Below are 27617 nucleotides of genomic sequence, written 5' to 3'. Positions count from 1 at the left end.
TTACAAAAGGTTTTGGGTTTCTTTTGCTTTCTTGCATTGCTTGTTAGGTAACATAATCTACAGATGACTCTGCCACATAAATTACTGTATGTACTGCTTCTGTGGTGGCCATCGCTGAAGATTCTACTTCCCTTTCCATGTTACTTTGTGTATATGTGAAACAATACCCATTTTGTTTGATGTTTGCCATCAAAAATCTGGCAAAGCCTTTGAAACTCTCTCCTCTCTCACACAGCATGACTCTTGAGGCGCTCTGTGGAAGGTGACCGGATACACAGGAATATCCCAGATGACAAACTTAGTTTAGCAGACAGCACATAATTCTCTGTTGAATACAAAATCGTTTTTGTAGGGATATTTTTAACATTTGTGCTTTTATTTCTCCCTTCCCGAATGAAACAAAAAGGTCCAACCACCCCAATTCCTTATTCTGTTGTGAAGAATGATACTGACAGGCCACAGTAAATAGGGCTCTGCCACACATAGCGCTGCGTAAATGTATCCAGTGAAGGCAGAGTGGACACAGGGACAAACCAACACCAGCATGAGCTAACTTCGAAACCCACAAATTAGATTTACTTCTGAAGTAGGGCACAGGTTAATAAGAGTGTGGGATGCTGTTTCATCTTAGAGAAATAATAGCTTTCATGTCTGAGAGCATATTTCGTCTGTATGACTGAACCAGCAGCGTAGCAGCCCACGGCAGGGCGAAAAGCGGGTTTACTTCGGATCTGCAGGGAAGTGCAGGGAGGGTTTTCCACTGCCCATATTGGAGGCTGAGATCATCAGCTGCTGTGATGTCATCAGCTGCTGTGATGTCATCAGCTGCCGTGATGTCATCTGCAGCTCGGTGTCTGCAGGTGTACCTGTTTAACTGGAGGAGCAGGTCAGGACCACTGCGTGGAGTGGTGATTTATGACACACCTATCAGCTTCTGTCTTGTTTTTCCTCCTTCCTTCTGTGGGTTTGCATAGTTTGTCATGAACACCATGAACCACTGGATGGTCAGAGAGGCCTCACTCATCTCCCGCTAACCAGAGCATAATGCAAGGAGCAAGATCAGATGCCAGTTAGGGAAACATTATTCATATACCTTCAGGGCTGAATTCCGTCTGTGCCAATAGAGGCTGATTTTATCCTGTTAGTGAAATCAGCGGCAGAATTTCCTTTGGCTTGGGCTGCAGTGCTCTGCCAGGAAAAGCCATGAGTACAGGTTACCTTGAGCTGTCATGGTGACCTGCCATCCCCTGCTCCTGTCTCTCTCTTCCCAAGGCCACAAACAGCATGTGCCAGAGGAGACTGCGGGAAATGAGGGGACAGGAGGACAGGGGACGGGAGGGAGAGGGAAAGCAAGCTGCAGTGGCTGCAGGCAGCTGTGAAAAGGGGAGGAAGGAGGAAAACCAGCACAAATGATGGGGGAGGAATGTTTCAGCTGCGTAAGCTCAGGTTTTGCATTGCACTGCGGAGCCCACATGCCTGCTCTGCCGCGGGGCTGTCAGTGGGACGGAGAGGGTATCGCCCGTGCGGATTGCAGCCTGCAGAAAGCAGCGAACTGCATAGGATTAATTCCACCTTCCTCTTCTGCGCTTATTTCAGATGAAATGATCAATATTTTTTATCTGTGTAACCACACCACATAGTCAGAGGGCAAAGGAAGGCTTCAGGTCTGCTCTCTATCACTGTTGTTACCCTGAAAATGTCTATCTTCCCCCTGTGTAACAGTTTTGAACAAAAAGTAGGGGGAATCAGGCTTGTGACCCAATACTGCCTCCCCATAAAGCTGTCATGTTAGTACAGCAGTGTTCAGATATCACTCAGCTCCTGCCAGTGTCCTTTTCCCTAGACTATGTGTAACATCAGAAGAAAACAATTTAGGTATTTATTTCCCCTCTTGCCTTCCTCGGTTCTTCCTTTCCCCTCCCTCCTCTCAGCATAGTGGGAAGCTCACAGGCTAACAGATGCGCAACAGCCACGTGGAGAAGGTCAGGTACCAGGAATGCACAAGAGCGAGCTGAGGCGTTGCAACTGACTCTTTTGACACTGGGAGTTCTGAGGAACAAACACTGATTTTAGCTTATCAATAGCTGCATGTGTCATGTTGCTCACAGCCCTCCCATGTATTTAATCTCTCTGCAGGACTTGTCAGCTACCAATGTTTTTCTGACAATACAACCAGTTTATTTCTGATGTGCACACCTGAAGTAGTGTTAGCAAATTATTCTCCTTATTAATTCTTGATTTAGGAAGTAAAGTTGCTGATGGACCTGTGGTACCCCCAGGAGGGACAGAACAACACCCGTACTCAGTTGTAGTCTGATGTCAGAAAAACAGAAGTGGAGAGGAAAATGATATTCTGGAACTGCTTAAAAGAGCTGGTCCACTATCACACATTGCTGCATATAGAAGGGAGCTAACCAGATGGTGTAATGGATCTTACCAGTCTGTACATCACCAGGAAACCACTCTCATTTTTGCCTCATACAGCCTGTGCTTTTGCATCCTGTGGTGAGGGGAATGGAGCCAGAGGTTTCCCGTTGGTTCCAGTCACAGGCAGAAGCCAAGCAGATACAGGCAGGGTGAAGTGTGAAGAGCACTTGGTGGATGTGAAGGGATAGGAGGATGCTTGGGGAGTGAATGTCCAACTGTGGTGAGCTACATCTCTTTTGGGAATCTCCTAGAAGAAGATCTAGCTCCTTGTTTGGCTCCTTTCTTCAGAATTCAGGCCTGGTGTACTTCTGTACTGTTGTGAGCACGTGGGAGCTTTTGCAGCCATTGTCACCTAAATTTTAAGTAGAAAATTATTTTCAGCAGGACATGAAACACCGTAATAAGATGGCTGCCTATTAACTTTGATACCTTTCTTTACTTTTTACTTTAAACTGTCACCATGGTTTAGATCTTGATTTCCCAACCTTCTGCAAAACTGGCAATACCACATGTTGTATTGCATGAGTAGCCGTGGGGGAAGCAGAAGGTTTGGTAGTTGGGGCTTTTCTTACACAAGTCTAGTGAAAGTAGTGTAACGCTGCAAGCTTAGGACAATAACTGAACACTTTTGCTAAAATTCTAGAAAAATAATAGGTTGGAAGAGACACCAAGAGATGATCTTGTCAGTTCCTCTGCTTCACTTGCATCTATTTCAATCCCAATAGTGATACTCTTGAAAACATCCAGAAATGACAATTCTACTGTTCCCACGGGCCATTTATGACAGCACTCACAAGAAAGGTAAAAAAAGCTCAGTGGTAAAATGTTTCCAGGGATAAATTAAGCAGCTTAGGCTTTTACTTAATGTACACTTTACTTCATCTGTTATATGCTGGACATCTTTTTAATCGTAATCTTCCATGCCACAAGAGATAAAGACAGAGCTCAAGCTAATATGCTGAACTTTGGTGGCTGTGCACCAGCTGAGGATCTGGCCTGTTTGTTGTTTTTATAATGGCATCTCAGACTCTGTACCACAACTGTGAAACAGGGGGGTGGACTCTGAGGTGCCCGTGTCTTGAGCACCTGATGTCCTGCTTGCAGCACCCATTTACTTCTAGTAAACAAACCTTTTCTTCTTGATGTAGACCTTGGCTGATTACCACATAGACATTGGGGCAGAGTACTGCTAGAAAGCACACTTGAAAAGAGCTCAGAAACATCAGGAAGCAAGAACACACGGGTTTGCCTAAGTGGGGATCATAGTACTCACCACAGAACCTGCCAAGGGCTATTTTCTACCTCTGACTCATGCATTTTGCAACCCAGTGGAGACAGCAGGGTAGTGCACCATGGAATTTGGCCACTCTGCTCTTTCCCTAGGTACCTATTTGCCTAAGAGTTCGATTCATCATACCAGTTATCATCTACATGCTCTGGCATGTATTCATCCAGCTGGACCAGCTTGACGCCGGATGTTGTTTAACAGACGTAGATTTAATATTGAAGGCTGTTCTATTTGGTTTCACAGGTGTTTTTTGAAGGGAGTTTTACCTTGCTGTGCTGAAAGGCTTGTATTTTCTTGTATGTGTGCATGGCATCCAGAAGAGGCAAAAGGATACACTTCTAACGAAAAACAACAAATGGGATCAGTGGCTCTACTTTCTTTCATGTTTTCTTCTGCTGTCTCACCTGTTTTCTTCAATACCAGTTCTTGTGCCATTATTCTCTAATCTGACCTCTTCCTTTTTCAAAAGCTTTCTTCTCAATTTTTCTTTGTTCATGATCCTCCTCCGTTTGCTTATCCTTTTTACACACCTGCCTTGCACAGCATCTTCTCTACTTTGTGTGCTGCACACTTACAGGGGCCTGCAACCTGTGATTCAACAACAGAATGCCCCCTCGTTTCATGCCCTGACATTGATGATACTATTTTACACTTTCCAAGATCTACAATTTTGAATTTCTTTCTCATTGTTCTTTGTGCTTTTGCCACTTTCTTGCCCCTTGGTGTTTTGTTCTCTCCCTACTCATTCCTTGCAAGCTCTATCTAACCTGGCTTGCTGCATTAATTAGCAGGCTTGTGAAAACACTTGCATGTGCATGTACAATTTAGCTGTGTGTCAGGAGAGAGAGAGTCTCAGACTTCTACAATGACATTTGGGTCTGCAATGGCAGATCAGACTTGTCTCCTGGAATTATCTGTTTTCATGGTGGCTACAAATGCAGAGAGAAAGGAGGAGCCACTTCCCATGCTACCCAGGAACAAACATGTATATTCACGAGAAAAGGACAAGCGACTCTTGCCAATCCCCGTGGGCACTTTCCTTTCCCCACACAGGATTAATCTGTAGTCCTGCCACTGCAATGGCTGCACATGGAGTTGGAGAAATACTGTTACAGCTTCAAGATGCAGCACTAACTGGACCCTCAAAACATAGCACATACTGATCTTTTCAGTGCTTGGGCCTCCACAGCTTTCTAAGCACAACAGTCTTTCTTACAACTCTCAAAAGTCTGTCTTACAACTCTCAAAATTCTTTCTTACAACTCTACGTTTTTCTTGTCCATACTTTCTTTTCAGTTTCCTGCTGCATTTCATGGCTAAAAATGGCAACAGGCAAAGAAATCAGTCAACAAGGCCACTTAGTCTACCCAAAGCTCGAAATGATACCTGTGATGCTGTATCTAAACAGGTGCATTTCAACTCAAGAGTTTCACTTAGGTATTATGGAATTTGGGGAGATCTGAAAATAAGCTTACATAATTTGTTTATCCTATCAGTAATGCTGATAACTGCATACCTTCCTTGGCTGGCAGACTAAACTCTGAGTAGTCATACACTATATTAAACTAACAATAACAGAACAGCAGATGGGAATAATCTTTTATTATTGTTATTCAGCATGAATCCTTAAATGTAACAAAAGCTCAAGGAACAAAGCTCAGCCTCTGGATGTGTTAACAGTCAATTGCCTTCATCTTCATCCTAACCCAGGACAGGCAGTACAGGCTGGCTCACAGACCTGGCATTGAAAACCTCTATTTAAAATCCTTTCAGATGTCAGTTCAGGATTACCGATCATCCCTGTTATTTCAGATGGAAGCTCATAATTTGTATCGTACAAGGGTACATCCTCCACAACAGTCCTGTAAGGAGGACGGTACAGATCAGTTTAATAAAATCTTTGAAGAAGGAAAGAACTGTCCTTGAATGGTGAAATACTGTGATTTTTGGTAGCAGATTTTGAAAGAAATAAAATTAATTAAGGCTTCATTCTGCTTAAAATATTAATCAGGGAATTCAAGTGGTAAAACTCTGCATAGTAGTAAAGCCAATATGAGAAGCAAGTATTCAGTGGGCTCTTCAGTCCACAAACGGTGAGGAACCTAGCTTCTGCTTTACTGAAACAAGTACAACCTACAGGCTTCAACAAACAGGCAATAGATCCGATTTTACACAACTTATCACTTGCACATTTTGAAGACCGATCTGTGCGTGAAAATGAGTACAGACATGAACCCTTTATTGGGATTGTACAAAGGCAAAATTATGAAACTACACTCCAGATTCTGCAAAGTGTGGAAAATTTTCCATGCAGTTTGAAGTTTTAATAATTGGGTGAATTTGTTTTCCTTCTATCACCTTCTTGCTCTCTTTTTCCTCCTTCCCTCCCTTCCTCTCTCTTTTGTTTTTGGTTTTATTTTTTTTTAAGACTGCACTGTGTCTGCACTGACCTGGTACACCTATCCATACTTTTCAGACACACAATCTAAATAAAGCAAGAAGCTTTTAAGTTCCATAGAGGTCTTTCATTTTCAAGCTAAGAGGCAGCAACGTTTAATTACTAGCAGGCTGATACTGCATTCATAATTCACTAGAACATTCAACACAATGGAAGGGTGCTAAGTTCATTCAAAACTACATTGTGTAATGGCTGACAATCTTAAAAATCAAACAAACATGAAAGCAAAGGTATTGAGATACAGGACACTGCCAAAATGTGGTAGAAAAGCATGATTTAAGACTAAAAAATCCACGGTGGAAACGCTTTTTTTTTTGGTTTTGTTTTTCTTCATACGGCACATCATGTTAAACTTCAAATTCTGCATTTAAAAGCTCAATTTCATTTAATTTAGATATAGACTGATTTCCAGCTATACCAAACCACTTCTCCCAGGTCTCAAAAGAGTGCTTACCACTGTGGGTGAGGGATGAACAATCTGGCCTATTAGTCACCTATGGATTTTCTTGTAAAATGTATTCTTCCACGGCTGGAGCATTCTTGCACTAATTCATCAACGCAATCCTTTCCTGAGACCAACCACAGTATGGAAACAGCACTGATGAAGCAGCTCCTCTTTCTCCCTAAAAGCAAACAAAAGGAGAGAGAAGAGCTATGTAATTTCAGGAGCTATAAATTCAGCACTAAGTAATTTTTTAAAATGCTATTTCCATCCACTGGCTATTGTGGTGAAAAATAATTACAAAGAATGCTATTCAAGATAGGGTACTGAAATTATTTACTCCTTTTTTGATTAATTCCTACCTTAAGAATAAAAAGCTATTTAAAGATGAAGCAATTCATAGTTAAATGCAATCACTCACTACACACTGTATGCATTGCCTGTGTTCATTAATTAATGAGACTGGTTTTGTACCATGCAAAAAGAGGTCAGATTTTGAATACATGAGATTAACTATTCAAATTCAGCTGTTATCTAACACAATATTGTCACATGTAATATACATTCCATTGCTAGGGTTTTATGTCCAAATAGGAAATTGGCTAAAATACATGGTTCAAAAGACATAATAATATCATATCTAAGTCAAGAGCATCAAAAGGTGGGGTGGGGCAAAAAGCCACGGAGGCTTATTATGTGAGATAGCACTTGAAGAAAAAAATAATCAGGACAACTACATTTGCTTTCCTTATTGGGTATTCACAAGAGATCCCCATAGAAGAGATATAGCACACATGGGAACAAGGGTGACAGCTTCCACTGTGATAATGTTTAGTTTCTTTTCGTTCTAATACTATAGTTCAAAAACCACAATGGACTACTGTGCTTTCCATCAACACGTAATTAACAATATCAGAGACCCCAGGCTCTCTCATTAATTCAATACAGTCTCCCTGATCTCTTCTAGAGTATTCCCATGTACTAATTTCACCCTTGATAAATTGAGAGACCACCCCACTCAGAGCAGCTGTTTTGGGAGGCACTTAGTTTTACAAAATATGAGGCCATACTCTCCCCCGAGTCCTACTTTGACTAGTCATTCAAAATTGTGCAAAATAACCATTCACCCTATTTTAGCTGTTATGTTTTATGCTCCATGTCATAAACCTGAATGATTACTGAGGAGGATGCAGCTGATCTAAAATTAAGAAGATAAGAGGAAACTGCAGTGGCAACATGTAATGTTGTGATGCACATGGCAACCATGGGAGCAAGAAAGCTAATGAAACCACTTTCTATTCATGGACACTACAAAACCTGTTACAGATCTTTCTTATAAAAGCTGAAGGAATATATCTTTGTTTTCTTTTGGTTGGCAGTCACTGCACATGATAAAAAGAGCTCCATAAAATGAACTGTGGACATGGCATTTAGTCCAGCTATAGCTTTTTCAGTCCCGATAAACCCATTAAACTGAGCCAGAAATGACTCATTCTTCTCAATAACATTGCTCCAAAGCAGTTCAATGCAGAGAACCAAGATACTGGTCTGTGAGAGCAACACAGAAGAGAGCATTCCAAGGAAGTTCCAACTATACCTTTATGTTCACTGTAATTATGCCATGTTTGAGCACATTTCTACTCCTGCTCACTGGACTATATCTGGGAGGACAGTCTGTCATGCATCCAGTGAGAGACAGGCCCTGAAAGAAATATAATAGGACACATGTAGTTTGTCTAATGAGAAATGTCTACTAAACGTTTCAATCGAGGTTGACCTTAATATCCACCCCTTGCTTAATAACTGAGATTGATAAAAGGGAATGATAGGATAAAAATGCTGCACTTTGCCCTTGATTGCATCAAGAGATGTATGAAACTCACCCAGTACTTCAGACTCCTTCCCATAGTTGAGCCAAAAGATGAGTGTTCAAGGCAGAGCCGAACTGGAGGGAATGTTCCTTCATTTTTATAGCAAGATTCCTGTTGGTTTTCCCCTCTGTTTCAGTTAGGCTCCACACACACACAGCCCATTTGGCAACTGTGTTCTTAACAATCCAGTTAAATTTTAAATTAGATTATTTTACAAGCTTAATTAATTTTTTCTTTATTTTATTAATTTTTTTAAAGCTATTGATAAAAAAAATGGAGACTGAATCAATATCACGACCGGTGTTTCACATTCACGGAAAGAGCAATAATGGCTGAGGCAATCTGCTGGTGCCTACTGACATAACCACAATCAGCTCAGATAAAGACGTTCCGTTTCATTATAGCAGCATTTATATGGACACTGTAATGCTTACAGAAATGTTAGTTTAGCAGCAATTTGCCATCTAAAACAAGTAAAAGTTGTTGTATGTAAAAACTAGGAACTATAATGTCTTGGTTTCACTTTTGTTTCTTAGTTACAACACCGCAACTGTGAAGCTGCAATCTGAAGAGGCTCCATCTTGCTTCTCTGTAGACAAGCTTGCAAATAGGTCTCCCAGGAATACATTCTGATTAAGCAGGGAAGAAAAATGATGTACAGATAAGCTATTCATTTAACCAAGTCAGCACAAATATGCCACCTGAGAGAAATCTTCTCATTTTAACCAGCAATTTAAATACCAGAAACGTAAAAAGTGTGGCTGTTCAACTCTGAAAAAAAAATATTTACATTATGTCACAGGAAAAGTGACCAAACAAAAAGGAGACATTTGAAATTGGGCTTTTGAATGTGGGTAAATGAGATGTGTGAAGGGGACTAAAGACAGGTAGGGAACCTCCAGATTTTGTAGGGTGTTCAGGATCCTTTGGGGGACTGCAGTCTGCTTCCCTGGTAAGCTAAGTCCTGGAAAATGTTGGTCTGAAAGGCCCATGTTCCTTCCACAGGCCAGAAAAGCACAGGGCAAGTTTTACTCTTTCCCAAAGGTATTGAAGCAACTGCTTTAGTGTGTGCAGAAAGAGAGTGTCTTACAGTTTCCTGACAGGCTGCAATCACGTGCATCCCCTTCAACGCTACAGAAGAACATCACATGCTGAATAAACCTTAACTCGTCTAGTTCAAGTTTGAGATCAATGGCCTTCTGCATGTAAAAAAGCCGCTCCTGTATCAGTCTCTGTCAACAGCTGGGGGAGAAAGGAGGAAAAAAGGGAACTTTCTTCGGTTTGATCTAATGCATATAAAAAAATGCCTTTTGTTTCTTAAAGAATGCTATTCTACAACAAGATAGCAATGGATTGTAAATTACCACATATGAAGAGAAAATTTATGTATATAAATATGGCAATTGATGCTGCTTGGGTGAAATAATAAAAATTACATCCTTTTACTGAGTTTTATACAGAATATTATCATATTCAGGCAGAATAAAGTACATCAGATGAGAAACTATCTATCTCCCAGTGTGTGATGTCTAGTATCTCTGCCAATATTAGCTTTATGGACCAAGTAATATTATGTTAATAACTGCTGATTGCTATTTGTGTACCAGGCTGTTCTGATACCATGGTGATGAGCATGCTGTCGGTGGCTGGAACAGATGGACAGAACACAAGAGATATTTGCCTTGATTTTAAGACAAATAGGGTTACCTGTTTGATTGATAATGATACATGAAAGCACTGACAAAACCACAATTCCATCTCCAGTAACTCACGGGAAGAAAAAAGATAGTGCATGTTTATAAAGATACACATTGGGTGCAACAAACAATTTATCCTAACTTTCAGGGAGAGCAAATTGTTGAATCACTTGTAAAGCCAACACTTTATGCTGTTAGGAGTGGAAACAAAATTCACAACCCCACTGTCAGCAACACATTAACAGCTCCTCTGCAGTTCTCTGCAAAGGTGATACTTCAGGTTGGAGGTGAAGTGATTGCATCCTGCCCAGCACCACCGATACCCAACACCTGCTGATTTAAATACTCCTTACAAAGAAGAAGTTGCAACAGCTTTCTGTCGTTTCTGCAGAACTGGAAGAACAATGAATGCCACTTCACCTCATATTTTTGATATGACAAAGAAATAAGGAGAAAGGTACACTTCAGTTCCACTGTGTTGTTTCTTAAGCCCTGCCACCAGATAGCCACTTTAATCTGCACTCTCTTATTCTTTCACAGAAATAAGGAAAAAAAGACAGACAAAAAAGAGGGAAATATTTTCACCCTTCTGTTTAGAATAAGCTCATGATATTGGGAGAGAATGATCTCGGGGCAATCCAATGCAGATACAAGAGATGATGCCGTATACTGCTGACAAACTGTTTTTGAGCGACGGCAAAAGCAGTTATGTGGGCAAGAGAGCTCTGACACAGAGCACTGGGCCCGTAACAATAACAACTCCTTTCCTATCTCAGTGAGAAGCCAAAAGAGGAAACTGGAATCTACTGCTTTCATGTAAGAGCTGCCAATTTCCCACTGGTATCAGAAGCCAGGCGTGTTTGGAAAGGAAATGACCTGTTGCTGCACAGCAAAGCGAGCAGGTGCAGATGGCATGTCAACAGCTTTCCCAATCACTGATCTGCCAAGGTCACAAAACAGAAAGTGCAAATGGTTTTAAGGACAATCATTCAGTTCCTGTCAAGTCATCCGGACTCTGAAAGCACTTCATTCAATTTGGCATCCAAACCGGTTTGAAATAAGGTCACAAATATACATGAGGTGTCAGATCTCTGCAGTGATATATTCCCTTCTCCCAACACACACAAACAAAACTCTATAAATTACATATGTCAACAAACGCTACCATTCACTGAAGCATTGCAATCATCCAAACAAACACAGGGGCGATGCCTTGTCTTTACATTTAATCATCTCTTCATGCAGCCAGAAATGTTGTTTGGAAGTGTCTGCTTCTCCTGCAGCCCCATCTGGCCTGCAGACAACTTCCCACCGTCAGACTGCGGCAGAGCCGTGCGAGAGGAGCTGCTCAGCGCCGCTGCCAGCGCTACAAAGCCAGCACGGACCGTGTCACCGTGTGGCCATGTACAGCGTGGCTCAGGGTGAAAGGAGCAACGATCACACAAAGCGCTGAAAGTCTTTGGAAATGAGATGTAGCGTGCAGCCGCTGCTGGAGACGTCAGGCAAGGTCGGCATCGGGGATGAGTGCTAACCGTGCCGTGCCGGTGCAAAGCACCAAATCCTCAAAACTAAAACCAGAAAACTTTCTGCCGTGCTTTCGCTTTCCATTCCCTTTTTTACTGGCAGATAACACCCATCTACATCTGTCCAAGGAATCATGTCAAGCCACTACAAACATAGAGAGATTTTAGGTGGGTCCCTGTTCTCATCTGAAATACACAGCTTGAGAAAATAACAGGAAATAGCAAAGATAGTTTCCAAGAACTACAGAGCCAAATCAGCACTTTGTTCTTATGGCGTAAATTAAAAAATCTTCTCTGCTGCTCTGGGGGGCGGGCTGAAATACAGCAGAATGACTGCTATTTCTGCAGAATTTTGCATTTGCAAATACTGATCACATTTTCATTTGTTTCTGGTAAAAAAAACACAGGTTGGGTAAGCTGGTTAGAGTGGAATTAATTTGAAAGCTAAGCAATGATAGCTGCCCATAGGAGACAGCATCCCTTCCTCCTTCTGAGGGATGAGGTCCTCTGTCCTGAAATGGGTATTGAAGATAAAGGGAATAAATCATTTTCTGAATTGCCTATTTCTCTTTATTGACTATTGACCATTTGCTGAGAGAAGCTGTCTGGAATTCAGGGTGTGATTTATTTTACTTTGTCAATTACTTCTGAGCTCTCTTCAATAAGAACAACAAAGCTGTGTACAATACCATTGTGGGACTCCATCTTTATTGTCTCAATAATTCAGTCTTTTCATTTTCATTGGGAAAAAACCCCAGACTTTCCATGTTTTGGCACTAAATTTTTAGCCTGGGTTCTAGAAGTTAAACTACATGCTTTTTTTAAACTTTATTATCCCCGTATCTAGCAGAGGTACTTCTAAATGACTCCCACAAATGGAATGATGAGGTCAGGGCATGAGACCAGAGAGTCCAAATCCCTATACACAAGGCTTTGCCAGCTTCAAGGAGAAAAAAAAAAAGGGGGAGAGAAACAAAAAAGAAATTAAGTGAAAGATTGTCCTGTTTGTCACAGAATCACAGAATGTTAGGGATTGGAAGGGACCTTGAAAGCTCATCCAGTCCAACCCCCCTGCCACAGCAGGAACATCCAGATGAGGTTACACAGGAAGGCATCCAGGCAGGTTTGAGTGTCTCCAGAGAAGGAGACTCCACAACCCCCCTGGGCAGCCTGGTCCAGTGTTTGTCACCCTCACTAAGAAGAAGTTTCTTCTCAAATTTAAGTGGAACCTCTTGTGTTCCAGTTGGTACCCATTACCCCTTGTCCTATCACTGGTTGTCACCTAGAAGAGCCTGGCTCCATCCTTGTGACACTCACCCTTTATATATTTGTAAGCATTAATAAGGTCACCCCTCAGTCTCCTCCAAACTAAAGAGACCCAGCTCCCTCAGCCTTTCCTCATAAGGGAGATGCTCCACTCCCTTCATCATCTTTGTCGCCCTGCGCTGGACTCTCTCCAGCAGTTCCCTGTCCTTCTTGATCTGAGGGGCCCAGAACTGGACACAATATTCCAGGTGTGGTCTCACCAGGACAGAATAGAGGGGGAGGAGAACCTCTCTGGACCTACTTACCACCCCGCTTCTAATACACCCCAGGATGCCATTGGCCTTCCTGGCCACAAGGGCACAGTGCTGGCTCATGGTCATCCTGCTGTCCACCAGGACCCCCAGGTCCCTTTCCCCTACACTGCTCTCTAATAGGTCATTCCCCACCTTATACTGGAAACTGGGGTTGTTGCTACCCAGATGTAAGAGCTGTAGCTTTCATGAGCTGTAGCTTTCAGATTTTCTTACATACTCACCAATGAAATCAGTGAAATATTCTGGATCAACAGTTAATTTTTAAGCTGACAATATTCAACATGCTACCCAAGGAACACCAAGAGTGGTACTGGAAAATGTGATCTGAGATGCTGTGACATCAAGCATGTTAAGAGGAAGACCGTGGCTGCTGTTGGTATGGTCTGTGCTCTCGGGCACCAGGGCCACACTCCACATAGCCTTTGTGGTTAGATCTTGTTTTCCATGATACAGACACTCCCAAATACATAGCATCAAAGGAAAACTATTCAGGCTAGGGCAAACATGTAGTGATACTTCTCTGAAGTACTCTCCCAGTCTCCAGCTACCATAACCTCCTGAACCCACAAACACATACCCATGTCTGCTGCCAACGTCACACATAAAGATGGTGATACCCAAGGCTCAGTTCTAACCTGCTGCCAAATATTATGTTCAATGCTGGAAAATGGTCTAAGGACCCTGAAGACCCACCACTACTGCCTTTCTTGGCCCTGCAGTTGATTCACATGTTGGTTATGCTTACACAAGCACAGATCCGAACAGTAAAGTTACCTGTGCTGGTTTACAACAACCCCAGCACTGGTCTGGCAGGACCCATTTGAACACACCAATCACACCACCTATATCAGAGTGTTGTGCAAGAGTCATTTGGCAGGTTTTACATCACCCTGAATTCCTTAGAGAAGGGAATCCTAATCTAACTACCTCAGTGTTGTTCAATATTATAAACTGCAACTCTTGAAAGTGGGGCTCGTGCCCTGCAAGCTGCCTGCTTATTATAGAACTGAAAAAGTGCAGCTTGGAAGGCAGGAACTGAATACACAAGTCTGCTGTCTCCTAGAGTAAAGTATGAAATGACACAGAAGTGGGGAATAGAAACTAACTTCCTCAGATTTAAAAATAACTTATCCCTAGATAAAAGCCGTGTTGTTAGACAACACATCCTAGGGTTTAGTCTACATATAATGCTTGTAAAAGTATTACTACTTTCTAGAAGCGTAAATTATTGTTTAACCAAAATACTATTCTGTTACAAGCTCTAGTGGCCGGCACATTCTTACTGAGAACTTCACTGAGGCAAAGAAATCTTTTTATCACTGCTATCTATACAGGTTCTCCCTTCCTAATTATCTCAACAGATGTTTTGTACTTGGTGGAAAAACTTTTGCACTTGGCTAAGCACCTAGATAAAACATTTTGTGCAGTCAAGACATTTTTGTTTTACATGAAATGACATAATCTACATGAAACCTACTCTTTTTTTCTTACTAAGTCTGATACAAGGTATACATTACTCTGTGTAGAATGAAGTTTTAGCTGGTGCTAGCAAACACGAGGTAGCTTATTCAAACCTGTGCCTGCAGCTAAACGAAGTCTTCAGAGGCAGAGGGGAAAAACACACAGCTGTTTATTCTGAACAGTTCTTCTGATAGTGTCCTCTTTCATTTTCCATTTAAGCATTTTTTTTCCCTAGGACAAAAGCATAGGCTGCCACTACCACATATTTCAGCTCCAGGTTCTCAAATAGTCCAAGGAGCATTAGTTTTCAAGTCATCGAAAGCATTAGCAAAACAATGGAGTTCTGACCTGCTAGGGTGAAGGTTTGATAAAAATGTTGATAAGAGCTACAGAAAATGGTGCTGGTTCACAAAATGTGCGTACTAAAATTGATCTAGAGATATGCTAAGGGAGATTGTTTTATGCACCTGTTACTGAGTTTTGTTTTCTCATGCATACCCACTGTAGCTCCCACCTAGATTACTTTGGGATGACCAACAGGTTAAGCAAAATTAATCATATCAGTAACACCTGGCTAACAAATAGTTAAAAATATGTAATCTGCGTAGAGATTGAGACCAACACCTGGAATTCTGACTCTACATATTTTCACCTAATAAATAACCAAGTTCCAAATAAATGCCAACAAACCCACCACAAGAGTACAATGTTGTAAACCTGTACCCCAGCTCTCTATGAAATGGCTTCAACAGTTGCAACATGAAAGCAGGTTTTAGTACTGCTTCCATTTACCCTTTCTGTGCCCCAGTTTGAGATGATCTTGCCAGTACTGGAAATCACCAAATCTGGAGGAAGTGCCTTCTCCAACTGTTCCAATTTCCTAAGGAAAAAAGGCCCTCGTCATCATATTTTGTGTATGAGTGCCTATTCTGCTGTCTTCACTTCCTCTTTGGGTAACTTTTGAATCCAGTGTCTGATTTTGACCAAATTTGAAAGTGACTCATAGGTCTCAAGCTACAGTTATTACATATTTAGTGGAAGTGGGCAGCCAGCTAGGAAGGAGATCCAAATGGAGCCTCCAACCATGGAAAAGGATGTAGCAAAAGCCCTATTCTTATAGGACATCAGACAATCCATCTAGGACAGACACAAAAACTATCCAGGCCAGGGGAAAAACTTGCATGAGACACAAATCCATTGGAAACCAGGTTTCAGTGATTCCATTGCTCATGGATTTACTTGCTCATTTCTCTCAGACTTCCCTATCACACAGAGAGCAAGGGTTCCCTAAATATCTGCTCATGCCATTCACAGTCCCAGCTACGCTTCAACTACATCTTCTTCTTAAAAACTCCAGTGCATATTTACTGAGGACTTTTTTCCACACTCAGATCTCCTTAGTGCCCCCAACCACTAAACAGTTCTTCAAAGACCCTGTTTCCACCTATCTACATTTTTTCTCAGTGTAAGAAACCATTTTCACATGTGGCCTTTTGAAAATGCAATTCTGCTCACTGGTGTTAGTTTGTAAAAAGCATATGAGTAATTAATTATTTTTCTTTCTGCTTGCTTAGTTTAGATATTCAAGACCCCAAATGGCATTGATTTATCTTTTGTGGTGGCAGAAGTCTTGCCTGTGATGCCATATGCTTGTGCATTATTAACAGGGCTTCAGGTTCTGTACAGATGATTTCTTCTACATCTAGCAATAACAGTGGGTAGGATTAACAACCACCACTCTTCAGATGCACTAACAGAAGAGTTTATGGGAGTACTGCAAACTCAGGTGAGGCAAAGGCAGCTGCCATATCTCAGACCAGGATTTTAAACTGCTAAAAATAATCTACCTAATTGTGCTCAATATTAATTAGGGAGAACTCACAAAACCAGTATGTAGCAGCCAGAGGGACCCATGTGGCTGTGGATGGAAAATCTGTTTCCTCTGCACATCTGAATATGGAACAAAACATCTGTCCATGTTCTAAACTAGCCAAGGCTGCAGATACTGTTGTCCTAAGAAAAACAAAAAACCAGAAACAGAGCCTTTAAGATTCCAAAACCCCATACTTTAAAGAAGGAAACACACCATATTTCTCCAGCAACACAGACATTGCATTTTTTCATAGAGCAAAATACCTTTTAGCACATTCTCCAATTCCATAAATATGACTGTGAAGGGGTGAAAATTAAATTAATACAAAGAACAACTGTTAAGACTCAGCCTTCAACCTAAGAGGACTGATCAGTACTGATCAGCTGTATGCAGCAAGTTTTGCACATTCTTTCATAGTTTCAGTGGCCTTATTTAAAAACACACACAAAAGACTGGTGCTCATCTTGACCACAAATAAATATAAAATTGCATGATTTTGGCATTTGAAACTTAGCATGTATCTTCTAAATGAACGAATACCTTGGTCTGTTGCAGACATTCAAAACGTGTGTTTCGTACCTCTTCTGCATCAAGTACAGTATATTCCACCTTCAGAAGGACACAGGAATGTTTATTATCTGAAAGAGCAGCATGACAACGATTTCCAGATATCCCATCTATACGTAAGAGGCACAGTCTTATATTCACTACAAATTAGCAGCAGGCATTCACATTGTGATAGCCGTCATCTCACTGCAGAGCCTCCATATACTCAATATACAAATACTGGCTGTGCTTTGTCTTCGCTGGTGTCCGCAGGAGTGAGAGCTATTCCCACGTGAATAAATTCTCAGCAATGCAACTACTGAAGACTGCTGTCTCGGACATCTGTGCCTCGAAGGAGAGCTTGAATGAATTTTCAGTTGTCTAATAAGAAATGAGTTCACACTGGAAGTTTTCCCTTAGCAGAAGGTAGTGGCAGGATCTCTTTCCTCCTCCCAGCCATCCATTTTCATAAAATTGCTAGGAAGCTGCAAGACTGGAGTCCTCTGTCTCTTTTCTGCCTGAAGTGAAATGGCCAACGGGGTTCCATGTTATTAGTGCTGAATGCTGGGACAGACAGAGTATTATCACATAAGCCTTATTACTTTAGGGAATCAGGCTCAAAGAATCGTCCCTCACTCCCTTTTTGCACGAAAAAGACAGCTAGTAACTCACTGATCTATCTCAGACAAACAAAGGAGGTGAAGAAACAAAGCAAGTAAGCAACGATGTTAACTGAGGAAGAAATTACGCTTTGGTAGTCAGATGGAAGAAAACCCTCTGAGGAAATTTAATCACCACACCCTGCTAGTTATTAAAGGACCATGTGGAAGCCACGGCTGGGTAACTACTTATGCAAACTTAGGAAAGTGTTTGCTTAATAAAAAGATTAAACAAAAGGTTTCATGACAATGTCTGCTGTGCCTAACAGGACTGGACTGTTACAGAAAACCTGATCTTATGTTCAGATCCATCCAGGTAGACTAATTGTGTCTGCGGAGCAGACAGATTTGTGCATGCACAAGCTAACTGAAGGATTCAAGCCACAGGGAAAAAAGAAGAGACTGTATTTTTTGTCTACAGGCTGTGACATAAAACAAGTTGAGAACATTAATTCTGTTATGGATCAAGGCTTACATGCATGTATACTTTCTAGGTAGGGCAGAGCTGCAACTTATTTTGTTTGAAGGATTTGTTGCTTTGTAAAAGGAAGAATTTTCATGTGCATCTCAATGAAAAAAAAAGAAGTAAATTGATATTGGGTCCAAAAATATATATTCTTAAAATGTGGGGCTGTAGGAAAACCCAATCAATAGATATACAAAATTTACAAGTAAAATTCCTACTGTGAATACCGAGCGGAAATAAGCAATGCTGAGAAACCTCTTGGTTACATTTTGATCGTCCCAGTGAATGGTACTATTCACATTCTTCAAAAAGATTAGAAGTGGGATGTTGCATGGAGCTACTGTGATTCACTCAGTCTTTGTCTTTTTCCAACTAAGCATTTTCACAGGGGAAAAACAACGATGTCATCAAGCTCCTCTCTCTGCTGAGGCTCGGTAGCTGCAAGGTTTTGTGCTGATTTGTTGATTAGAAAATTTCTATCAGTGATATTGTTAATAAAAGCAGGTTCTCTTGCCACTACTTGTGGTAGTTCATTGGGCAGACCGAAATACCTCACGATCTGCTTGTGGACCACAGCCAGGGGATGAAGGACCACCCAGCCTTCCAGGACACTTAAAAGGAGCACCAGAATTAGACACACCTCTATTGGAATAAAACAATACACTATTTTATTGTGAGTTATTGTTGTTTGCAACATGGTTTTCCTAGTCAGAAGAAACAAACCCAGATGAGAAAGGGACAGACTAAATCCTGCCTCTCCACCGTACTGCAGTCTTTCCTCTACAACTAATGATCCAAATATATATATAAAAAAAAGAAACCAAACCAAAACAAAAATAACACAAACAAAACTACAAAAACCAAACTAGGAAAACTCATGCAACCCCACATTCAAATTATTCAATAACTTGGCTATATTTTTAATTATCAGGCACAAAGCTAGTTGTTGCCATTTTCAATACCTAAGCTGCTTGTCATTACAGTGCTTAAGAAAAAGGGCTCAGATCCTGAGTTATTTGTGTCTGGATCTGATTCCAGTTCGGGTCTGAGCTTAACCAAACTGAGACTGCAGTGAGTTGCTACTCGAGACTGCCACCTCCTGTCTTAAATCCCTAGTCACTCACTGGCTGATTAGTAACCTGATCAGGCTGCTTCTCCTAATAAGCCCTTTGCTTGTAAACTTAATCTTATGCAGAAAGGCTGTTTCTTCAGAAATGATCAGACACAAATATTTACAAAAATTACAGGAAGTAGAGCAACTATGTGATACGTTGGATACATCTTAAGAACAGTTATATTTCCGTGGTTATCCAAAGCTATTAGATCTAATGAAAATCCAAAACCAAAATATTTCCTTCTCAAGCAGCACTATACTGTGTCTCACTGTTCTGTGTTTCAACAGACAGTCCTATCCATTTTATTATGCACATTAATCAATTGCCAAATAAAAGTATATTACTGACATCTGAAATGTGCTACTCCATTTATAAACTGTTGATTAAAGGGAGAAAGATTAAATGGAGAAAGGTTGCATCTTTTCCCAATGATAAATACTAACTTTAAGTACATACGGCTTCAAAACTGTCAAAATTGATAAATTAGAGGACGGTCTTATGCTTCGCACACTTGTCTGACAGTTCTTTGCTTCTAATTGACTAGGAGACAACCTCACAGTGTTTTATTCACACCTGAGACTTTCTGGCTAATGGAATCAAAGTAAATGCACACTCCTGTGTTATTATCTAGCTTGAGACCTCAATATCCTCCTTGTAAGGAAGTATAAAAATTCTCATACAACAGTTTTGACTACCCTCAATCTTCACCTGCAATTCACAAAAAAAAATTGCCTTCATTTCCTTTCCTTTGTTTTGCCTTATTTTGTTTGAAATACAGGGCAAATAATCTCATCAAAATTTATAATTGAAAGTTTCTGATATTTTTCAGTGTAAGGTCTTTCCTTAATTTAAAGTAGTGGTACATCCACTTATTTAATTCTGAATCTTACTAAGTTTTCAGCCTTCATTTAAAGAGCATAGCTGCCAGAGGCCTGCAGTTAGGAATTCCAGGTGCAGTACTCACTAGTTCTCACTTCAGCACTGAATGTATTAATTCCCCTGTGCCATGGCAGTAGGAAGGAAAAAAGAAGGGCAAAAAGTGCACATAATTTTTGAAGCAGGTCATGGGTTGCTTTGATTTAATAAAGTTCTTACCACTAAATGGAGTATGGTAAAAAAATAATCATGCTGAGCATCTGCACTGCACATAAACCAATTGACTTTGCAAATGTCCAGTATTTCTGAGAAATCCATTTGGTTTTTATTAAAAAGGTTTTAAAATAATCAAGTATTGAAAAAAGTGCAGTTCAAACCACATAGCAATATCATATATTGACAATTCTTACACCTTCTGGAAAAGCTACTTAACAAAAGGCATTGCACTTCATTCTGAAATGTCTGTCATTTAGTCAAACCTCTCTGATCTTCAAAGTACTACACAGAGCTCTCTTAGTGCTGCAGGACCAGCACTGTGAGGCAGGAGAGCTTGAAAAACCCTGCAGCACAGCATAGTGGGCTTTCTTGCATCCCACAGGCCAGGAAAACAAGGTACAGATGTTTTCATTTCTTAACCTCTTGCATGCGGCATGCTTGCAGTATTGAATCAACCAGCATTCAATCTTTCTAATATCCTTGTGCACGGCCTATTTACAAAGCCCACAAGTCCTACTTCCATGGTGTGCTCTGCTGGGAAATTTCTGGTCACACCTCATTTGAGAATTACAGAATGGTGTGGGTTGGAAGGGACCTTCAAAGCCCATCCAGTCCAACCCCTCTGCCATGGCTACTAGACCAGGTTGCTCAAAGCCCCGTCCAACCTGGTCTTGAACAATTCCAGGGATGGGGCATCCACAGCTTCTCGGGAAGCCTGTTCAGTGCCTCAGCAACCTCGTGGGGAAGAATTTCTTCTTTATATCTAATATAATTTTTCGGTTTAAAACCATTGCCCCTTGTTCTATCCCTGGTAAAAAGTTTTTCTCCACCTTTCTTATAAGCCTCCTTTAAGTATAGAAAGGCTGCAATAAGGTCTCCCTGGAGCCTCCTCCAGGTTGAACAACCCCAAGTCTCTCAGATTTCCTTCATAAGAGAAATGGAAAACCTCACTGCTTTCTAGGAAAAAAACTCACTTATTGTGAGTTCCTAGTATGTACAGAACATCTTTTTTTCCCTCAAATTAATTAAAATAACAGATTCTTATGATACACTTCAACACTATATTTCATTTACTCACCCATGCTATCATCCTCATGTGGAGCCAGACTCCACAGAGTTCTATGTACATCCTAAAATACACACTGGGTCTTGAATCACTTATATCTGTGAAACTCTGCAGGATGCCATCTCTACAGAAACTATAAATGAATTATTAGGTTCATAATAATCGCTACAGATCAATCTGCCACAATGGGTTTGCTGTCAATAACTTTGGATCACAAATTCAGTATCCTTATTGTCACATATACACATATGCAAATGCAAGCGAGTGCAACTACCGGTGACATCCTTTTGTCCAGGTCATACTTTATCACAGTCATTACTGCAAACAAATACAGACTAGTTAAGCAATACACATAAATTACTGCTACCTCAGGTGTCATGTTCTCTGGAACTTTTTTATTTTCTAAGTATTCCTATTAAAAATAATGTAATAAGGGTATTCTTAAAATCCAATTGCATGTAACAATACTTTTCTTCTAAACAACAGCATTCCATCATTGTGTTTTTACTGCAATCAAATATATACCCGTGTAAAAGAATTCTGTAAAAACTGAATTTGAAAACACAGAAAAAGGATGAAAAAAAGGATGCTAAAAAAAAGCCATTAACTGATTTGTTAAAAGTAGCGTTCACTCATAGGTGGCTTAACTTGACAGCAATAAAGAATGAACTGATATGAAAACTCACTCTTTGAAAATCTGAGGTGCAAACAGACTTCAGCTATCCATATTCTACCATCAGCAAATTATATTAAAACACTACTTTGCATATGCTGTGGATGAGTTGTAAAAACTGCATTTATTTTTTAAAAAGTCAGTGTTCACGCTCATGGTATTGAAAAATTAGATTGCGGTTCACGCACAGGACTGGGTATCAGATGATTTAGATGCTAGTCTTAGCTCTGTCTCAGAATTCCCCTATGAGATAATCACTTACAATTACCTTTTCAGAGGTGGCACCTAATTGTGCATAACCCAGCTTTGCCTGCCAGACTCCAGTATCTGGAACAGAGTTTTAGAAAATGGTTTAATTGACTTCATCTGGTATAAAGAAAACTCAAAATCTCTGAAAATCAGATTCCTGAAACTCTTAATTTCCGTTGGTCGCCATTTATATCTCTGCAACATGTCCAAAAAATGTTACCAGTGACATAAATGGAGAATTATTAATACTTTGCATCTGCTGCACATGCCTTAACAACCACAAAACATTTAGGGCAATGGAGAGCAGGGTCCAAAGCATCCAGAAGCTTGTCCTGCGTGAAGTGTCCAGTGTCCAGCACAACTCATCTGCACATTTCAGTGCTTCAGCTTAGGTCATCAGAAATTAAAGTGCTTCAAAAAAGAAGCCATACCTGAAAAGGCAGATTTTCTTTAGCATAGAACTATTTGCAGCCCCTAACTTTCCATCAAATCAACATAAATATATGCCCTGCAAGGATCTTGGCCTTTTTGACAAAGCATCATCACATATACCAGAATTCATTATGATTCGCAATGTCTGAACTCTACAAGATAACTTTGTTTCAAGTTGTGTTTTAAAAATTTTGAATGGCAGATGTGAAATGCTAGAGATGCTCCATGGAACTGAATTTGAGATGAACTTAAAAAACAAAGTGACCTTTAGGATATGTGCTTATGTTTATATGGAAACAAGTCAACAAAAATAATAGTTCATACTCTGTAACCCTGTGATACTAAGGAGGAAAAACATTTTCTTCACCTCGTGAAGAAATGTTATTGAAAAATCCTCGATAGTAAAAACCTGTTCTCAACGTATTTTAATTATACAGCAAAATACCTCGCTCGAGAATCCTAGTGTAACCTACACGGGATCATACCATCTGTGTGGAGATGTTTTGCAATTATGCCAGCTCGGATGACTCAGGATGGGTGGTGCGTACAGGGAGGAGAACCCAGATCCTGTTGTCCTTCACAGAAATCCAGGCCTGCTGAGCACTCTAATCTGACGCAGTTTGACACCCAAGTTTTCTTTTCTTAACAGAAAAATTATCCTGCATAGGCTGCCATGGCCACGCTGCTTCAGGCACCTGAGAGAGGTTGGTTTTGATAACCAGGCAAGTTAGATATTCAAGATTTGGTAAAGGTCAGAGTTCCTTAATGCTAATGAGTTAGTCATATAATGTTGGAGGTGTGTCTGTTGAGGGCTTATCTGCCCTTTAAACCATGATCTATTTAGAAGTATTCAGACTTCCTGGATGTTTTTAACTAACTATATGCACTGTTTCTTAAACCTAGCAAATGATACCTAGTGTTTAGACAATTCTAAGGGACGCTTTTCACAGAATCACATTCACATATTCATTCTGTGAATACTGGTGATCCTCTGGCTTTGGTAAATAATGAAATAATTGTGAGACAAAGAAAAAATGCCTCAATAAGACACAAAACAGATTAATGAAGAAAAAAGGTCAATACTAATACTTAAGTAGAATGTCTTTCTAATGCTCTGCCTAAAACAACGTAGGAACTGGCCTCAGATTTCCCAGCCAGCACAGAGTTGGCATGGGCATATCCTGTATACCTACACTGAGAGAGGGCTCCACAGGGAGTGAAAGCAGAACTCGGACACACTATTTGCTGTGCTGTGTGCGGGATGTCGTCTGTTCCTCTCAGACCCTCCTTTCTCTGCTGTACTGAGCAGAGCTGTGGGACAGCTGCCCCAATAACTCACCTCCCCTTTCTCTTCTGAGTATTCCTGTCTCTGTCCAAATGGTTTCTCTATGTCTGCACATTAGGATGAGTTTGGAGCACTTAATCGGCAAGTGCATAAAAATCTATTCAACTCAGTATAAGATAGTTGTAGTACTTTATCCGATAAGCTTCAGCACTTTGCTTAGTCATCATACTTTTATTATCTTCTATCATGAAGCCTTGCTCCCTCGCAAAAGACACCACAAGTCATCACGCCTTCTAATAGGGAAGTGTGGGTAGTTCTCTCCACGGCTTTATGAGCAGCAGTGAGCGGACCCCAGCTTTTTGGGCAAGAAAACTTCTATTACACAATATTATTTAAAGGTTACTTTTCACCTTACTGCAAAAAAAAAAAAAATTATGAAGGACATATACACAAACTTATTCTGAAAAAAATATGCTTCTGTTTGCTTACTTCTTTACACCCTTCTAAGCAAGTTGCACTAACTAGAAAATATACAGGATAGAATATGTGCAGTAGATACACAAATAAGGTAATTCAAATGTATAGGGTGTCCTATATTTTCACCCATCAATTCACTGATTTTTAAGCTTTTCCACTTCAAGATTTCTTTGCAACTTCTGACTGACCTACAAAGCAAACACCAATTCCTGTGTACTTTGGTTGTAGTCAAATTAAATCTCTGCGGCTATGGTTTATTTATAAGTACACTGTACTATTAGCACAGTTCAAGTACTTCACAAATACTGACACTCCGCAGGATCTCTGGAGTGTTACGCTGTTCCTCAACGCTACCCGTGCAGACAACAGATCTCCTTCTCCCCTGGCGCACAGGTGAATGTACTGACACAGAGAAGACGTTCTCTGCTCGCAGCAAATGACACTGACAAGTACAGACCACAACAAAACCTCCCTCCCTGTTACTAACAAGGTTGCTGTCATGCTCTGCAACCTTCTTACTACAGACGCTGCTTTTTTTTTTTCTTTAGAACAAGCAGCAATATCTCAGTTCAACTAAACCGGTAAAGTAAGTTTTAAAATAGATTTCCATTCAAACCACACTATATTTCCTCTCCCGCATTGTACATGACCTTTAATAAAACACAGAAGTCTTTTAAGGCTATCCAACGACTGACAGCAAGAGTTGGTAGCAAGAACAGTGATGGATTTACTGGCTCTACTGTGCAGTATGTAAGTTCCTCCTTAATAGATCTACTTCCAGCATAGAACGTGCATCCCTTTGATATGTGATCTTATATGCTGTGCTAGAAGCAGAAAATCAACCATTTATTTTGCAGTGATCGGTAGACTTCAATATCACTATTTCTTGAGTGACTTTAATGACACTGTGATTTCTGACTGTAGTTCTCAAAATAAGCCTTTGTCATAGAGAGTTTTCTTTATCTAATAGTCTAAATCCCAGGTAGGAAAGACCCATGTGATAAAAGTTACAGGGGATGTGTATTAATGTAATAAAATTAAAATCTTCAACATATATAAGGATCTAGTGAATATCTAATCTCAGAAATGTTAGTGAAGGCAGTTTGCTCTTCAGTTTGCTCTTTTTTTTCTTCAGGTCGCCAAATTAAAACACAGTTAGTCTCAGAGTAAATTTTGCCATCTCTCTACATGAGGAGGCATAGCTGAAGCATTCTGTCTGTCAAATCAAGAGAGATTTGAACCCAACATCAAACATTTCTCATTCAGAGATTGCAGATGCTTTATTCATGAGCATTAGTATGATATGGCATGGCATCACTTCCAGTTTACTGGAAGGTTTTCCAGGTTAAGTGATGTGTCCAGAATTAGAGCAGAACAGTAAACGGGGCATAGTTCCCCTGAGCCCTTGATGCTGGGTTCAACATGCTGAGTGATTTCAGATACATAGTTTAACTATTTTTTCTGGACAAAAAGCAGGCTTTTAAGGCAATTGCTTTATGTATATGGCATCAAACAGCAACGTATTTACTTGTATAAATATCAAGATGTCATGCCCTGAAAAATATATTAAAATATGAATGATAAACATGTCTGTATTAGAAAGCAATTCATACCCAGGTAAAGCTGCTACGGCTCCAGAGTGTCCTTCCATTAGAGCTGGCTGGCACTGGATTAGTCCACGTTTGTTTCCATAGCCTCTTCACCCTCCTAGGCAATACTCTGTCTTCTCCTCATTCTCAATATCTGGTTATGATTTAAGTTAAAAAAAAAAAAAAAGTCAAATATTATGGTCTATATTCTGGAATTTAAAAAATTTCTGATTCTTTCCACTAATCTGTAAAGTTCAAATCGGAAAAAAAAAATCACAACCACCATTATTTACATAACTCATACAACTATAAAAAACTCCTTGTGTTTATATTGTTTCTGTTATGCCTAATTGTAACAAGCTGTTGTTCATAGTAGACTCGTGTAGCTCGTGGCACAAGAGTAAAAGGTGGGGGTTTGTTCCTGAATTCTCAAGACTCATGGAAGTCAGTGGAACTTTGAGGAATACAAGTCAAAAATCCTGGACCACCAGCGGCAAACCAGGAGATTGTATTTATTCTTTCCTTTATTTGGAGTCCATTGGAAAAATGCGAACCATGTGCCGAGCAGACCTGGGCAAAACCTCTTGGGGAGTGTAAAAGCTCTTCTAGGATGACGAGCTATAAAATAACACAATATTAACAGAATCACAGAATGTTTGGGGCTGGAAGGGACCTCAGTCCAACCCACCTGCTAAAGCAGGTTCACCAGAGCAGATCACACAGGAATGTGTCCAGGTGGGTCTGAATGTCTCCAGAGAAGGAGGCTCCACGGCCTCTCTGGGCAGCCTGTTCCAGGGATCTGGCACCTCAAACTAAAGAAGTTTCTCCTCATGTTTAGATGGAACCTCCTGTGCTTCAGTCTGTGCCCATTGCCCCCCATCTTGTCATTGGGCACCACTGAAAGAGTCTGGTCCATCCTCTTGACACCCACCCTTGAGATATTTATAAACATTTATAAGATCCCCTCTCAGCCTTCTATTAATGACAAACAGTTCCTGAAAGGCTGCCTAATTTCGCTCTGTGCCAGGAGACCTGGCAGGTGAACCAGGTGTGCGGGGAGCGGGCGGGCAGCCCCTCACCCCGGGGCTGCGGCCTGCTGTCCTCGGGAGGCGGGGACGCCGCTCCCGCCCAGCTCCGTGCCACGGCTGCCCCGGCCACCCCGTGCACGCGGTCCTGCACCGCTGTCCGTCCGTCGAAACGCGAAAAGAATGAATGAATAAATAAATGGGGTTGTTTCGCTCGGTTTTCGGGCCGCTTTCCTGCCCGGGAGCGCCCCGGCCTTTGAAGCCTCCGAGGCCGCGGGGCCGCCGCCATGGCAACGGGGCGGGACCAGGCAGAGCGGGAAGGG

The 27617-nt window shown here is 40.9% G+C and overlaps 1 long non-coding RNA gene across 2 annotated transcripts; it reads right to left on the bottom strand.

The window, feature by feature from the left end:
• Positions 1-410: 410 nt before the first annotated feature.
• Positions 411-27589, bottom strand: LOC139827499 (uncharacterized). Of its 2 annotated transcripts, none has more exons than XR_011738119.1 (5): positions 26958-27589; positions 26294-26423; positions 8213-8317; positions 6628-6796; positions 411-2779 (listed from the first exon to the last, which is right to left on the bottom strand). It is a non-coding gene; the product is annotated as an uncharacterized lncRNA (long non-coding RNA). The 2 variants fall into 2 exon arrangements; XR_011738120.1 differs by having other exon boundaries at positions 27349-27589.
• Positions 27590-27617: the final 28 nt, after the last annotated feature.

Source organism: Patagioenas fasciata, chromosome 3, assembly GCF_037038585.1.
Source record: "Patagioenas fasciata isolate bPatFas1 chromosome 3, bPatFas1.hap1, whole genome shotgun sequence".
Classification (NCBI taxonomy): Eukaryota; Metazoa; Chordata; class Aves; order Columbiformes; family Columbidae; genus Patagioenas; species Patagioenas fasciata.
This window is presented reverse-complemented; position numbering and strand designations above follow the sequence as displayed.